The sequence below is a fragment of the Alosa sapidissima genome, chromosome 17 (genome assembly GCF_018492685.1).
Source record: "Alosa sapidissima isolate fAloSap1 chromosome 17, fAloSap1.pri, whole genome shotgun sequence".
NCBI lineage: Eukaryota > Metazoa > Chordata > Actinopteri > Clupeiformes > Clupeidae > Alosa > Alosa sapidissima.
In genome coordinates this window covers 7,889,735-7,897,674 of record NC_055973.1, presented here as the reverse complement: position 1 = coordinate 7,897,674, position 7,940 = coordinate 7,889,735, and the positions used below count along the sequence as shown (strand labels likewise).

Below are 7,940 nucleotides of genomic sequence, written 5' to 3'. Positions count from 1 at the left end.
AGACCCTGGTTGCTCCCTTTTGAGACTGAAGGTGATGATAATTAAAATGGTCTTGTTGTTGGAAATGGGGTCTGCTATGTGTCCTACGCTCTCAATCAATCACATTACTTCTCCCTGGTTCAGATTTGTATTTGTGTTTAAATGTCAGTGCCAACTTCTGTGCTATACTAAAGGTTCTTTACGTAGCTGTGAATGTCACCTTGACTGACTGCAGACCTGCCTCTTATGTTTCAAACCTATTGGTTGGGAGGCAATGTAAACACTCTGGGTTTCATTGGCATGATGCACAAAGAGAGAAACTCACAGTTTATATAAGACTGTAGCTTACCCAGATTAATCTGACGTGGGGCCTTGACTCAATCAATGTAATCACAGATGATCCATTCCTACTGGGAGTGTGAGAAGTTCATTACGGAATGGATTTTATATAGGTTGCACTTTTGCCTGTACAATTTATTTTTGTTAAATATTTAGATTAGAAAATCAGAAGTGTTACTGAGAAATGGTAACATGATGTGTCTCAGGGTTTCACACTCTAAGGTGCAGGCCATCTATTTTCTCTGCCACACCAGGGAAAACGTGTCATTTTCATGCATGTCTTAACCAGATGTGTTTCTTGATTAATTCTGAAAATGACAGTATAGTGGCATGTATGAATCACTCTCTGCTTCCGATGATGTTAAAGCTTGGTATGTGTACTAGTATGTGTGTGTGTGTGTATGATGGAGAGAGAGAGAGAGAGAGAGAGAGAGAGAGAGAGATTCTCAGCTAAGCAGTGAGGCTTTACAGCATGGCGGAAATGAATCGGCCCATCCGTCTTCCCTGTGCAGCCGGTGTGCCCAGTAATGGGGGCCCAAGGTGTTGCATGGCTGGCCTGACAATTTGTTCTCATTTGGGTGGCATTTCATTCTGCCACGAGATGCATTTCCCTTTCCCTGACGCAGGAGGAGAAAAAAAAGATAAGAAAAAGAGCAAAACAGAAAGAGAGAAAAAAGAGGATTCAGACACTTTCTCTCCCCTGGCATCCAGGCTTCGGATGACAGAGTGACTAAAATAAGGACAAATTGTTCCAACAAAAATAAAGGAAGAAAGAAAAAAAGACAAGAAAAGGAAGAAGATCTAAGTATAGTGGATAATTGAGTCAATTCTTCACAGTAATGTTCTCCCACTATTCAAAGGATGAAGATGTCCCGAAAGATCTTTCACTATTTCAACAAGCAGAATCTGCTCCTATAGATTTTTTTTTCTATACACATAACTGGTCACTCTGGCTGATCTTTTACATATTTATGCCTTACAATTTGCAGTGTAGTGTCTTCAAAGTGAGGCAATAGTTCCAGGCTCAATTTTAAAGTGATTATTTTCTGTGCAATACCAAGAGAAATGTGCTCTTTGGTCATTAAGTTTTTATAACTCATTTTAAACATAGATGGAGGAAAAGCCTTGAAAAGACTTGAAATTGCATGATTATTAGTATGAGAGCACTGTGGGGGTGGACTGCTACTTGTTGATACTGCTTTAAAAGAGTATGATAAGAGGATTTAATTCAAGGGCCACTTACACTATTTTATAGCAAATGTATCTTGAAGTGTCTCAAGTAAAGTATTTTATAGTCGTGTCAGGGCAAACTGGACCCGGATGTAAAGCGGACAAACAAATAGCTTGCCACACAAATAGAACTTGAAAGTTTCAGATGTTGCATAGCAACATATTACATGCTGACTTACACTTTCAATTAAATTCCATTGTGATAAGTAAACAGACAACATGAGGAATTATATAAAAGATGTGAATCAGAGATTCAAAACCTGTTGCCATTGACAGCTGTCATTATTTTTTTTGCAGCAATCATTACACAGATTTATCGGGTGTCTGAACATTGAGAAGGCATGTTCATGTTAATGGAATTTCCAGCAGCATTCTGAAGAGCCGTATAATAATCATAAATAAACTGTCAGGTGGGGCAATGAGATGTCATACCAAAGACAAAGGACATGTTACTTTAAAGCTGCAGTTGGCAAGTCTGACAGATTGAGGGGATTTAGCCAAAATTGTAAATGTTTACAACTCTCATGCCCCTCCCCCACTACCACCGAGCACCCTCTCATCAAGTTTGTGCTCATCAGTGCGCACCAGACTGCACCAGACTGTGATTGACAGTCAGATCTCACACAGCCCTGCTCTGATTGGACCAGAAGAACCGGGAGCTGTGGATTTTTGCAAAACAAATAACAGGCTCTAGGTGGAGGTAGAAGTGCGGGATTTTTCTAAAACCAGCTGATTTATGTTGTTCTGTCTGAGCATAGTGTCGGTTTCAGTGAATATTATAAAAAAAATCTAAATTTAAAGCATATAAATCAAATAACCTAATCTCTGCAGTACTACAGATGTAAATACATCTGTGTATGTGTGTGTGTGCGTGTGTGTGTGCGTGTGTGCATGTGTGTTTGTTTGTGTGTTTGCGTGTCAGCCATATCTGTGAGAGAGAGCGTGTGATGGGGTCATTCGTGGAAGGACTCTATTTTTGCAATTTGCGCCATATCAACAAAGGTCGACTTCAATTAAAGGCTCTGGAGGATGAGTGTGCAGAAATCAGCCCCGGCGCTGCTGACCTCCACTGGTGTGGTTTCTCCTTCACTATTACAGAAAAAAAACCTCACATCAGGGTGGTGCTCTTTTAAAAGAAGTTTATAAGAAAGCAAAAATATTGGGTCTTCTCTCGTTTATCTCAGAGAGGCCAAAGCTAAGCCTAAGCCAAACTCAGCAACTCTACTTTACTAACTTCTCCTCTCATTTCTCATATTGTCCTCTCTCTCCTTTCCTCTCCTCTCCTCACTGTTGCAGACTGGCCCTAAAACAAAGAGTTTCAGCTGCTCGGAGAAGAAAGACACAGAGAGAGAGAGAGAGAGAGAGAGAGAGAGAGAGAGAGAGAGAGAGAGAGAGAGTGAGAAGATGGGGCTTTCTAAAGGCGCTTTTTCAGCACCCTAATCAACCTGTCCATCCTGACCAAAGAAGGGGGGGGGGGTGAGAGGGGGTGCAGATAAGATAGATAGAGAGGGAGAGAGGGAGAGCAAGAGACTGAGAGTGAGAGAGAAAAACTGCATGAAATACACACTCGCACACACACACACGCACACACACACACACATGCACACACACGCACACACATGCACACACACACACACACACGCACACACACACACACACACGATCAATCTGAAAGTGTGGGAGAGTGAGACTGAAAGTGTGAAAAGGACAAGGTGAGAGAACAAACATGGAGAGTGAGGGACACGTAGAGCCAGAGAGGCAGAAATAAAGGGATAGAGAGAAGATGTGAAGGGAAAGAAATTGATGGCATGAGATTATTATAGATAGATAGATAGATAGATAGATAGATAGATAGATAGATAGACAGATAGATAGACAGATAGATAGATAGATAGATAGATAGATAGATAGATAGATAGAGAGAGATGTAAGAGAATTCAGGAGATGATTGATGTGTGATTTTAGTGGATAACACCTGCTGTCTGCGCTGCTGTTCTATCTGGCATTTTAGTGTTATCCCATATGGTCAGTTCAGCCCTCCTGGGCACAGACACACACACACACACACACACCTCAACAGTGCCACGCTCATGGGCATGAAAGCCCATTGTTAGTGGGGGGGTGGGGGGCGAGAAATACTGAGGAGTCAGCGCTGTACTTTTCAGGCTGAGAAAGCGAGTGGTGTGGAACCACAAGAACAGGGCAACTCAATTTGTACTGGGGATAGCTTTTAATTCTCCAAGAAATCCACCCTTCCGAAAGGAGAAAAATAATAAAATAAATGGAACAAGAAGAGACCTTGAAAGAGAGCCACGCTGCAAGGAAACCACAGCCGAGCTGAGAAAGTGCAGGGGGAAGCAGTAGCATTTTTCGGGCCCCCGACGAAAGGAAACCCACACTATTAACCAGGAATAGAACTGCACACACACACACACAACACACACAGAGGTGATATGAATAGCTCTATTTCACAGAGGAAAAATTAGATGGTGCTCACCTTGCATTTATGGCTAGCCACGAATGTCAACAAAACATTCAACAGCCATCATTTCAGCAAAGAAACCCGCATTCCATTTCGGAACCTGCACTGAGCCAAACGCAGAGCACCTTAAACCAGTCAATGGCCATGTTTTCAGCCTAATGTACAAGGACATTAATGTAGATGAATTCAATTAAGTCCAGGGTGCCCTTTTTCCAGGGAGGTCTGGTAAAGTTGATGCTAGCAATCAGAGCATAAGACACCTTCTTAATTAGGTCCATCACTCAGAGATTCCTGTCTCCGCTTTGAGGCTGACACTCACCAGCTCATTCTCTCTGGCATTAATACTGTATTTTTGCCTTGGGCCACACTGATCTGGGAGCAGTGGTGCTCTCCTATCCTCACCTTGTGTAAGCTCTTGAGGGTTAAGGGTGATGTTTACCAGACTGGCGTGTTGACTAGCTAATTCACTTGATGGTAATGATGATGAATAATACCCAGAGGGATGTGGAGCATGCATGGGAATGCCCTCTGTGTTTGCACAGGCCTTCTTTCAGCATAGACAGGGCTTTTTTTTTAATCTCTGTCTTTCTCTTCCTCACACACACAAACACGCACACACACACACGCACGCACACACACGCACGCACGCACGCACGCACGCACGCACGCACGCACGCACGCACACACACACACACACACACACACACACACCAATACTTTCTCTTTCTTACAGACACACACACACACACACTTTCTTTTTCTCTCCCTCACACACAAACACACACACACACACACACACACACACACACACACACACACACACTCACTCTCTCTCTCTCTCTCTCTCTCTCTCTCTCTCTCTCTCACGATCCTTATCTGCCTTTTAATGAATGCAGACCAAAGTCATTTGTCAAAGCAGAAGTTTGATGAAACATCGGCGTGGTTATCAGTGCACGGGGCGTCACTGGGCAGAATATTAACCACAGGGGCTGGATCCTGTGATTCGACCGTAACCTTCATTTGCATGGACTCTGTGCTTTATACCTGCCTTAAAGTGCAGCCTCTGCAAATGTCTGATTAATTTCCTATAAGTTTGCAGATGGGTTTTTTTTTACTCTCAGGGGCAAAATAGAAGAAGAAAAATAAATGTAAAAATAGAAATGGGTTTGTGATCAAACTCTCGTTAGCAAGGCGATAGATTTAATTGGTGGAGTTAAAGGGGAATATTTCTCAGGGGTAAAGAGGGTAGTTTTTCTTGGCTGGAAGGATTTGTGTACCGACAGCCAGAAGAAATCTGAGGAATCTGTTTTTCCTCCAATGCAATGCATGCCTGCATCATATACCATGCACTGTGGAATAATGAGTCCTAAAATAGCTGTTTCTATAAACAATTCTGTATAAAATGTTATACATTTACAGTAATATATTGTTTTGTGGCACATATAATGGACAATATTTTCTATTGCAATTTATGATATTATATGTATAATATGTAAGGGATAATGTATTGTCCGCCGGTAATTATCAGAAAATAAGTCCCGACAGGGAGAACCGAACCCCGACGCGCAGCGGAGGGGTTTTGCTTCGACCTGAAGGGACTTATTTTCTGATAATTACCGGCGGACAATACATTATCCCGCTTATTACACGGCTACTTGCCAAAACGAGAAAAGAAACCTAACACAATGGGTCTTTAAAAATGATTTTGATGTCTTGCGGAGGGATATGGAAGACGTTAATCAACCCGTTGCCATTGACAGCGGTGATTATATACTTTGCTGGTGATTTATATAGATTTAACATAGGCCCGAACGTTGGGAAGGCCCATTCATGTGAATGGAACTTTCTGCAGCACTCTGAAGAGCCGTGTAATATGCATTCAATATAAAACTATAGGTTATTTGAAAAAACTAAGGCTACATTATCAGATGGGACCATCCTGACAGACCCAATACCGTCAGTGATTGGAAAGACAGGTTTGCCATCAGTTGAATGGCCGGACATTATTGAAAAACCGAGTGTCTACAGTAAGGAGAAGCTGAGGGTGTATAAATCATTGAATGCATATAACTATCTCCTAAATGGTCATGTCCAAGACTTACAATAGGCCTACAATGACGTATCGGATGAGTTTTGTGTTTGCCGAACCAACATTTTACCGAGCCAGCGCCAATGTCACAAGGCAAAGATGTAGCTGCTATTGCAAACGTGCTAATTACCAACCATTTCGTTTGAAAATTCTAAAACAACAATGTTTTTTAATACTTCAAAATAACATTTGATAAATGAACCTCACATTTTTCAGTAGCCACAGGTGTCTAGATTTGAACAAAATCTAGTTTGTTTCTTACCGGGGCTTTTACTGCCTGAAATATCTAATTTTGTTTACCACGCTCGGAGTTTAGTGCTGGGCCTTACACAGTAGTAGCCTAGTAGCTAGTAATCAAGGATCTTTGGTTTAGCTCTTCGAGTCACGGTAAAATTAAATTTTTGGTAGGCTACATAGCTAATTTAGATACACTTATGGTGTGGGCGCTTGCGTTTCTTTAGGAATCAGCAGTCTTGGTTTGTATAGAAATGAATACGTAACATAGCCTACATGTAAAGAGGTTGGAAATACAGGACGATTGGTAGGCTAATATGTGACGTTCCGATACAAGGCTTGGGTTATCGGGAGTCAAACGAACAACTACGTTCTCACTGGAAACTGTAGCCTACTTATTTCAAATTTAACCGATGACTTTTTCGGTTCTGGCACCCGACAGCACAGCAAGATGAGACCATGATAACCTTTAGCCTCCCGAATATGACTGTTCGGTTAGCTTCCCAGCTGAGGTGATGGTTTGTTTTGCCTCCAGTGAACGTAATGACATAGGCTCAGAAGGTACCTATAGAGTTTGAAAGTTTCAGGTGTTGCGTAGCAACATATTACTTGCGACTTGCGGACTACTTGCGGAATGATATGAAAGACATCAATCAAAAGCACAAAATCTGTTGCCATTGACAGCAGTCACATTTTATACAGTTATTAGAATGCCACAATATGTATTGAGTACACTGAGAGGCTACAGTTTACATAGTATTTTTTTTATCAATTGTGTCATTATTGAAAAGGTACTCTGTTCATACTCTGGTGTCACTGCGGTAAAAAGTAAAAATGTCACAAATGATCCTTATGCTTGCCTGTTAAAATCCTTCCTTGAAGATATGTTTTGTGCAGTCAAATGAAACAAGCCAATCAGATTATAAATAGCCCTGCTGGCAGTATATTATCTATATGACTCATACTTTAATGTTGAATCATGAGGACTATTTATTGTGAGTAATAAATGGACTGTCAATTAAATATTTTTCACCAATATCTCACAAATTACACAGTACTACTGAGGGGTTTCATGGTTGCCCATGTGATTCAGAAGGAGCATTAAAACAACAATGTTTTGCTGGACCATAGGCAGTGATTACTTTTCCTGGCAATTACAATCACGGAGCGTTGCAAGCAGATGCTTGATCATTGCTCTCCTCTCCAAAGCCATCTTTCTCTTGTTAAAGGTAATCTATTTTCTTTTGGAAATCCCCAAAGTGTTTAATGTTGGGTGTGAGCGATCATTAATCACGCCACGACATCGAGGGCCCCAGAGAAAGGGCCTGTGAGCATGGAGCTCAGAGTCTGTTTGAAAACACAGCGTATTAAAAAAAAATAAAGAAAGTTCCTGGCTTGCCAGAGATAAATTTACATTTGTGTTCATTAAGGAGCACAGTCTGCATGAGAAGACTCACAGCTTGGTGACAGTATGAGGTATGGAAAGAGAAAAGATCCACATTTAAATTCCAAGCAGGGGGTCCTAATTGTAAAGACTGTTTCTGTTTCATTCTGGATATTGTTATGACACTACAGCTTGACATTAAT

The 7,940-nt window shown here is 41.4% G+C and overlaps 1 long non-coding RNA gene across 1 annotated transcript in view; it reads right to left on the bottom strand.

Annotated features, from left to right (window-relative positions):
* Positions 1-7,524, bottom strand: part of LOC121688338 — a 13,936-nt gene extending 6,412 nt beyond the window's left edge. The window contains exon 1 of the long non-coding RNA XR_006024561.1: positions 7,512-7,524. This is a non-coding gene — a long non-coding RNA (uncharacterized LOC121688338). The remainder of the gene's footprint in view (positions 1-7,511) is intronic.
* Positions 7,525-7,940: the final 416 nt, after the last annotated feature.